Source organism: Rhinopithecus bieti, unplaced genomic scaffold (assembly GCF_001698545.2).
Source record: "Rhinopithecus bieti isolate Rb0 unplaced genomic scaffold, ASM169854v2 scaffold_2077, whole genome shotgun sequence".
Lineage (NCBI taxonomy): Eukaryota > Metazoa > Chordata > Mammalia > Primates > Cercopithecidae > Rhinopithecus > Rhinopithecus bieti.
Window position 1 is genome coordinate 4,563,820 of NW_016803882.1, and position 9,677 is coordinate 4,573,496.

The following is a 9,677-nucleotide window of genomic DNA, read 5'->3' on the forward strand; positions in this document are numbered from 1 at the left end:
TATTCAGATAAGAAAATTTCTGAGAGACTCTCCCTGTGCTGGAGGGTGGGTTGGGGGGGCAATAAGAGAGGGTTAGGAAGTCCTTTGTTCTGAGGCAGGTTCTGAGGCCTTCTAATTTCCTTTAATTCAAAAATACTCAGCATGCCATAGCACCATGCTTTGGAGTATCATTCTCTGCACCCCAATATAAGCATCTCCTCTCTACCTTTTTCTCTTTCTCTTTCTTTCTTTCTTTCTCTCTCTTTCTTTCTTCCTTTCTTTCTCTCTCTCTCTTTTCCTTCCTTCCTTCCTTCCTCCCTCCCTCCGTCCCCCCTCCTCTCTTCCTTCCCTTCCTTCCCTTTCCTTCTCCTTCCTTCCTTCCTTCCCTTTCCTTCTCCTTCCTTCCTTCCTTCCTTCCTTCCTTCCTTCCTTCCTTCCTTCCTTCCTTCCTTCCTTCCTTCCTTCCTTCCTTCCTTCTTTCCTCCATTCTCTCTCTCTCTTTCTCTTTTTGGAGACAGGGTCTCACGTTGTCACCCAGGCTGGAGTGCAGTGGCACAATCTTGGCTCACTGCAGTCTTAATCTCCCAGGTTCAAGCAATCCTCTTGCCTCAGTCCCCACACAAGTAGCTGGTACTGGGCTGGCCTCAAACTCCTAGACTCAAGCTATCCTCCTGTCCTGGCCTCCCAAAGTATTTGGATTACAGGCATAAGCCACCATGTTCAGCCACCTATTTTTTCTTATATAACTGTATCATAATTTTGTTACATAAATATTCAGTGTTTAGAATATTAAAAACTATACAATTGTGGTTGGGCATGGTGGCTCACTCCCGTAATCCCGAGGGAGGCTGAGGCAGGTGGATCACAAGGTCAGGAGATTGAGACCATCCTGGCTAACATGATGAAACTCCGTCTCTACTAAAAATACAAAAAAATTAGCTGGGCATGGTAGCGGAGAATGGTGTGAACCTGGGAGGCAGAGCTTGCAGTGAGCCGAGATCGAACCACTGCACTCCAGCCTGGGTGACAAAGCGAGACTCCGTCTCAAAAACAAACAAACAAACAAACAAACAAACAAAAAACAATTGTTATTCACAGTTGAATCATGTCATATGCCATGATTTCTGCATAATGTTCTGTCTTCCCATCAGTAAATAATTATTTTTTGTTTGTTTGCTTAATTTTCAATGAATGTCTCAGTAATTCAGTCCCCATATTCTTTCCCAATTGCTTAAATGTTTTCTTGGTAAATATAGTTGTTTTCTTAATATCATTTTTTTCCATTAGGTCCTTTCTGGAGCCTTGTGACTTACCCTCCTCTGGACTGGTTGCACTCTACACTAGTATAAAGCTTGGTCACCCTGAAGATTAGAATCTTTTACTCTCATGCTGGGAATTCTTTTTGCCTCTGAATGTCCTGTTTCCTGGGCCTTCTCTGGTTTTTAGTTTTAAGATTTTATTTATTTATCTTTTGGGGTATCCTGCTTTAGAATAACATTATGCTCAAATATGCCTAGTATCCCCCTAATCAAGAGATCCTTTGTTTTACTTTTTCAGAGAATAAACCTACAATCTTATGCTGGGGTAGGGCAGGACCAGTTGCCTGACTGGGCAGTGATTAGATATCTGGGGGTTTAATTTAAACAGATTTGCAGATAAGTCTGGGCTTTTAGTCTATCCTTATATGTGCTTCCAGAGGTAACAGTGTTGCCAATTCCTGAGCCTTTTAGATATTTCTGTGGTGTAAATCACATTGATTGTCAATATTCCCCAAGTGACTTTCTTTTTGCTTTTCAGCCTCCAAAACTTTGTTGCTATTAAAAGATTTTTCTGTTCTTTTCATTCTCGTGGAATATATATGTGCACATATATTTATATATGGATACATATATATGGATAAATATATGTATATATAGATACTTATCTCTCTCTATATAAAATCTACTGTCATTTTTATGAGGTTTCAGGAAGAAACAGAATTAAATGCTTGCTTTTAATATGCTATCTTTAACTGGGAGAGCCAGCTGGTTTTTGAAAACACACAAAAAATGATGGCTATTCTAACTTTTTTCCCACTCAGTATTTATTTAGATTTACCCGCATTTTAAACAATTCTTTGGCATTTTATATATATCTTCATACTGTTCATTCCTTGTAGGTTTATTTTTTCTTATTTAATAGTTCTTTCTGTAAAGGACTATTGCTAGTAAATTCTTAAGTGCTTGAATATCTATAAATTTTAATTTTTTTCTGACTTGTGAATGATATTTTGCTGGTGTTTGGAAATTTAGGCTCCCAATTATGTTTTTCAGCACATCAAAGTTGTTACCTCTCCAGCATTTAGTTTTGCTGATGAGAAATCTTTTCTTCTGGGGTTCTTACAATTTCTTTGTTGTAATCTGCCTTCCCTTTATGTTGGCTGTAGAATTTTCTCATTGTCCTTGTAGAACGCTGGCTTCCCAAATATCATCAGGATAACCTTTTAATATCACAAAGCTGAGTTTATTGTTCATCACAGTAAGTGAGAATGCTAACTTTGCAGAGAGCAACTCTGAGAAGGAATTGCAAGATCTGATTTATTGATATTTTGAAGTTTGGTTTGAGGTGGGTCTTTCAACGCATGGACTTCATTAGAATTGAGTAATTATCGTCATACAATAGTTTAGAATGTGTAGAAACAGCAAGGTAAGAATTTTGAGAAGAGGAGCTCAAAGAGTCTTAGAATGTAAACTGTATATTGATGCTTTTGGAGTTGCTGGATTTTGATAAGTTTTACAGTGAACGAGAAAGTTATTTGCAACTTTCACCTTCTTGGACAAGTCTCTTGGAGTAGCAAAGTTATATAAATGAAGACAATGGAATGGTAAAGTCCTGTTAAAGCAGACAGCAAACTTTGTAGGGGTAGACAGTTTCGTTTTTTATTTTCTCCTTTTACTATTTTCATTCTGAGCTGAAGGATAGTCAGTATTTGGGGTGTGATCGATCCAGTTCCTTGCTGATTTAAGGCATCACAATTATGTATTAAGTTTCTGGGAATGACTGATTCAATCTCCAATATTCTAAAGGTACATGTTTCAACCTTCATTAATATGAAGTTTTCCTGCTGTGTTTTTGGACGATTATTTGTTGACTTATTAGTTGGGACAGCTATTGCACCTCAGCATTTAAGACTCTAGAGATCACCATCTGAACATTGCAACACAGACAAATGTACTAAACAAAGGATCATGTTCAGAGTTTGTGTTCTACTTCTCATCCAGGAGCGAAGTGTGCCCAAAGTAAATCAAGACCACAGATCACATCCCTAGTCTGAGGATCCCACAAAATCAAATTTGGTGTTATTAGCCAAATTACTTAAGTTTTCTGAAAATATTGACTATTACAGGAAAGATTCCAGAGGTCTGCAGGGCGGTAAGTATCGGGGGAACCCACCCCCAATATTTCAACGTAGGTTCTTTCTATTTTCCCTAAGTGTCGGCCAGTCTGAGAAATAAAGAGAAAGAGTACAAAGAGAGGAATTTTACAGCTGGGCTGCTGGGGTGACATCACATATCAGTAGGTCTGTGATGCCCACCAGAGCCACAAAACTGGCAGGATTTTATTCAGGACTTCAAAAGGGGAGGGGGTGTATGAACAGAGAGTAGGTCACAAAGACCACATGCTTCAAAGGGCAAAAAGGAGAACAAAGATCACAAGGCAAAGGGTAAAATAAAAAATTCCTGATAAGAGTCTATGTTCAGCTGTGCACGTATTGTCTTGATAAACATCTTAAACAACAGAAAACAGGGTTTGAGAGCAGAGAACTGGTCTGACTCAAATTCACCAGGGTGGGGTATTTTCCCCACCCTAATAAGCCTGAGGGCACTGCAGGAGACTAGGGAGTATTTTAGTCCTTTTCTCAACTGCATAAGACAGACACTCCCAGAGCAGCTGTTTATAGACCTTCCCCCAGGAATGCAATTCTTTTCCTAGGGTCTTAATATTCCTTGCTAGGAAAATAATTTAGTGATATCTCTCCTATTTGCACATCCATTTATAGGCTCTCTGCAAGAAGAAAAATATGGCTCTTTGTGCCCAACCCTGAAGGCAGTCAGACATTATGGTTGTCTTCCCTTGTTCCCTAAAATTGCTGTTATTCTGTTCTTTTTCGAGGTGCACTGATTTCATATTGTTCAAATACACGTTTTACAATCCATTTGTATAGTTAGATACAATTATCACAGTGGTCCTGAGGTGACATACATCCTCAGCTTACAAAGATAACAGGATTAAGAGATTAAAGTAAGATAAGCGTAAGAAATTATAAGAGTATTACTAGGGAAGTGATAAATGTCCATGAAATCTTCACAATTTATGTTCCTCTGCCATGGCTCCAGCTGGTACCTCCGTTTGGGGGTCCCTGACTTCCTTCAACAGGTAAGTACAACATTCTTCCCCTAAAAGAATAGCTATTTCTTATGAGAGGTCAATGTTAAATCTGAATCATCTTCATTTTGCACCCCTGCCTGTTCAATTTCTCTCTTTTTTTCTTCTTGAGGCAGAGTCTCACCGTGTCACCCAGGATCGGCTCACTGCAACCTCCACCTCCCAGGTTCAAGCAATTCTTCTGCCTCTGCCTTTTGAGTAGCTGGGATTACAGGCATGAGCCACCATGCCCAGTTAATTTTTGTATTTTTAGTAGAGTCGGGGTTTCACCATGTTTGCCAGGCTGGTCTTGAACTCCTGACCAGAGGTGATCTACCAACCTTGGCCTCCCAAAGTGCTGGGTTTACAGGTGTGAGCCACCATGCCTGACCTCCAATTTCATAAACTTCTCAGGTGAGTACTCCCATAGCCTTGATGGCATTGTCTAACTTCCCTGTCACACTCTAGGATTCACCTTACTTTTCAGGACTATTGTGATGCATGAAGTGAAGAGGTTTGGAGAAGAAAGAAGACAATCCAGAATTCTCCTTAAGCAGGTAGGATTTAGGTTTAAAAATAAAGTCAATATGGACGGACTCAGTGGCTCATGCCTGCAATCCCAGCACTTTGGGAGGCTAAGGTGGGCAGATCACGAGGTCAGGAGTTCGAGGACAGACTGACCAACATGGTGAAACCCCGTCTCTACTAAAAATATAAAAATTAGCCAGGCATTGTGGCATGTGCCTGTAATCCTGGCTACTCAGGAGGCTGAGTCAGGAGAATCACTTGAACCCAAGAGGCGGAGGTTGGAGTGAGCTGTGATTGTGCCACTGCACTCCTTCCTGGGCAACAGAGCAAGATTCCATCTCAAAATAAATAAATTAATTTAAAAAGTTAAAGCCAATGCTTAGTCTCTCTTCTACTTGAATTAAATAATCTAATGATCTGTCTTTTTCTAGAGAAGAAATTGAGCCAAAATGGATGCTAGGTGACATTAGTGTCTCTCCTGAAAGCAGGTATTGGTTGATCAAGGGAATATGTTTCTGTCCAGCTTAAAGAAAATGGTTACTAGGTCTTTGTGCCACAAATTCAATATAGTAATTGGAGGCCACTTAATAATCTATTTTTGGCCAAAATAACCCTACAAGATTATCTAATGGTTGTAACATTCTGACACTGCTCATCAAGAATAGTTTGGCATCAGACAAAGAAATCTGTAGTACCAGGGTCATTAGATAGTTTTAAAGCAGAGTTTCTCAAACTTGGCATTATTGATATTTTAGGCCTGGTCATTTCTTGTTGTGGATGTTCCATAATAAAAACTTTGACTGGCCTTTATCCCTGGTTCTGAGAGGAGATATTCTTGAAATTTCAGAATGATAACTGTATCTTTGTTATGCTAATGGAGCGACTCAGGGTGGGACCCAAGAAAGCTTCAGGATGCAATCTGGTCACTAAAAAGACCAAACACATAGGCACAGCATTGGGACTTTCAGTTACACAATCTCTGTAAAGGAGAGAGGGGTTGGAGGTTGAACTTGATCATGTGGTCAATGATTTAATCTATCATGCCTTCATAATGAAACCCCAGTAAAAACTCTGGACACTGAAGCTCAGAGAAGCTTCCTGATTGGTGGACACATGGATGCAAAGGCGGGGAATGCACTCTATGCTGTGGGGGGAGGGCATGGTAGGTCGTCACTTCTTCCCAGGTCTTGCCCTATGTGTATCCTTTACAATGAAAGTAATTGTAAGTATACCACTTTCCTGAGTTCTGTGACTCATTCTAGTGAATTCCTGAATTTGAGGAGGTTAGGAAAGCCCCTACATTTATAGACAATCAGAAGTGTAGGAAGCCTGGGGACCCCAGATACTGACAGCTCATGTCTAAAGTGAGAGCAGTCTCATGGAGGACTTTGAATCTAACCTGCGATGTCTTCATTAACTCTGGGTAATTAGTGTCAGAACTGTATGGCAGAACTTCACTTGGAGTTGATGCTGAGTGAGGGGGCTCTCCTATGAATTGTAGGGTGTTTTTCAGCATTCCTGGCTTGAATCTGGGAGATGGAGGTTGTGGTGAGCTGAGATCACACCACTGCACTCTAGTCTGCATGACAGAGCGAGTCTGTCTCAAAACAAAACAAAGCAAAACAATATTAAGAATAGGGGTCTGGCCAGGCGTGGTGGCTTATGCCTGTAATCCATGTACTTTGGGAGGCTGAGGTGGGCAGATCACCTGAGGTCAGCAGTTCAAGACCAGCTTGGTCAACATGGTGAAACTCTGTCTCTACAAAAATACAAAAATTAGCCAGGCATGATGGCGGGTGCCTGTAATCCCAGCTACTCAGGAGGCTCAGGTGGGAGAATCAGTTGAACCTGGGAGGCAGAGGTTGTAGTGAGCCAAGATTATGCCATTGCACTCCATCCTGGGCCACAGAGCGAGACTCCATCTCAAAAAAAAAAAAAAAAAAAAAAAAAAAAGGAATAGGGGTCTAATGCATAAATAGGTGAAAACAGCCTCAAATCAGCAACAGAGAAAAGAAGAGAGGTAGGAAAACAGAAAACAAAAGAACGTAGATTAAAGAGTAGCAATCTGTGGTCTTAGCGCATGGACCTCAGGTGGGAATGTCTACATCCCCCACAGTTGTCTTGCTGGTTGAATGTTATCTCTTCCCAAAGACTGTATGTTTCTGCAGGTTCCTAAGAATGCTCAGGTTAAGGTCTCTGATAAAGACAGTCTTCCAAGAACTCAGGGATAGTTTATATTTCTTTAGTTGAGAGACAGCCTTCTTAGTTCTCTATTGCTGCTGTAACAAATTCTCATGAGCTTATGGCTTAAAATAATACATGTTTATTTTGTTACATTTCTAGAGGTCAGAAATCTAAAATCGGTCCATGGAATGCATTCCTTCTGGAGGTCTTAGGAGGCAATCTGCTTGCTTGCCTGTTCTGGCTTCTGGAGGCCACCTGTATTCCTTGGCTCATGATCCATTCCTTCATTTTAAAGCCAGCCATGTGGTATTTTCAAATACTTCTCTTTTTCTGCTTCTCTCATCGCATTGCATTTTCTTTATTTGTGAAACTCCTGTTTCTTTCTTATAAGGATGCTTGTAAATACATTGGTTCCACCTGGAAAATCCAAAATCATCTTTCTATCTCAAGGTAATTAATCTTAATATAATTAAGTTTAATTATATCTTCATAGTCCCCTTTTCCACAAAAAGTAACAAATTCACAGATTTCTGGATTTAGGATGTAGTCATCTTGGGGGTGGCTCAGACATGAAATGGAGGATCAACATCTTACAGTTTTGCTGCTGTGCTAGTTGTTAACAGTACCTGATAGGGTCATTTCCACCATGGTTTAAGGGCTATTTTTCTCTGAAGTCTGTTCCAAAAAACCAGGTCTCCAGATTTTTTTTTTTTTTGAGATGGAGTCTCATTCTGTCACCCAGGTTGGAAAGCAGTGATGCAATCTCAGCTCACTGCAACCTCCCCCTCCCTCCTGGGTTCAAGCGATTCTTCTGCCTCAGTCTCCCGAGTAGCTGGGATTACAGACACCCGCCACCATGCCTGGCTAATTTTTGTGTTTTTAGTAGAGATCAGGTTTCTTCATGTTGGCCAGGCTGGTCTCAAACTCCTCACCTTTGGTGATACTCCTGCCTCAGCCTCCCAAAGTGCTGGGATTATAGGTGTGAGCCGCCACGCCCAGCCCAGGTCTCCAGATTTTAAGTCATGCAAGGGTTGTTTAGGATAATGTTGAAGATCAGCTTCTCCTACCTATTGATGATAAAAATGGGTGTATTGTACCAGTCCCTTAAAATAGTGGACCATGTCTTCTTGGAACAGGGTGATACCTACATTTAGAGGAAAACTTTCTAGACTCCCAAGCCAGCCTGTTACTAACTCATGGGTAAAGAGTTGCTAAGCCCCAGAAACAGTTGATCTCATTATCAATAAAGCCAATGGCAATACCTTAGGCCACAGAAGTTTGAGAGTCTTGAAGAATTTTGGTAATTTGAGTTTTAGAATTTCATTATTTCTTTCTATCTTTCCTGAATATTGGGAGTGATATGGACAGTGAAGTATCTGAATGTGTCAGGGCTCTGTAAAGCTGTTTAATAACTGTCCCAGTAAAATGAATACCTCTATCACTAGAAAGATAGAATTCCCCTGGTTGGAAAGAGCGTATCAAGTATTTTTTCTTTCCTCTCTGCAATTTCTCTCTATCCCGTCTAGGCTTTCTAAAGATTTTGACAATGACTCACAACTAAGAGCAAGATAAGAGCTTAAAATCAACCATAAGAACTTTTTTGTGTTCAAAGAAAAGTTTAATTTTAAGAGGCAATTGAGTTTTGAGGGTTACTGGCCAGCTAGGGAAAAAAGGGGAACAGATAAGAGAAAAAGATAGGGGCAGAGGGAAGTTTAAAGAACATAAGATGCAGGATAAGGAATAGTACCATAAAGACTCTTCAGTTTTGAGTTGTGATTTAAGGAGAAAGATCATTTTAGTTTTCTTTTTCCTCTTGGCCGGCCAAGAATCACTTCAGGAAGCTATTTTGGATTTGAATTTTTCCCCGTCCCCCCCCCTCCCCTCCCCCTCTCCCTTCCCTTTCCTTCTTTCTTTTTCTTTCTTTCTTTTTTTTCTTCTTCTTTCTTTCTTTTTTCTTTCTTTCTTTCTTTCTTTCTTTCTTTCTTCTTTCTTTCTTTCTCTCTCTCTCCTCATTTCTCTTCTCTCTCTCTTTCTTTCTTTCTTTTTTTTTTCTTTCTTTCACGGGTAAGTGGTGAGATCTCGGCTCACTGCAACCTCGCCTTCCGAGTTCAACGCCCCCCCCCCCCCCACTATTCTCTTCTCAACATCCCGGAGTAGCTGGATTAAGGCAGGCGCCATTATTGCCAGCTAATTTTTGCATTTTCAGTATGAACGGGGTTTCGCATGGTTTGCAGGATGGCCTCAAACTCTGACCATGCGGTGATCTGCCACCCCACTGGCATTCCAGCCTGGGTGCCAGGAATGAGAGACTCCATCTCAAAAAAAAAAAAAAAAAAAAAGAAAGAAGTGAAAAACGAATGGTGCATAAGTACTCAAAATATATTTCTACTGAATGATGTATTGTTTTCACGCACCATTGTAAGATCTGAAAATCCTACGTTGAACCATTGTAAGTTGGGACTGAACATATATATACAGCTTTCTATATGTAATATAAATCACATGAAAATACTTATGTGGACTTTACATATTATGCACATCCTCTATGTGATTTATTCTTTAAGGCTTTCTTCTGTTTATGG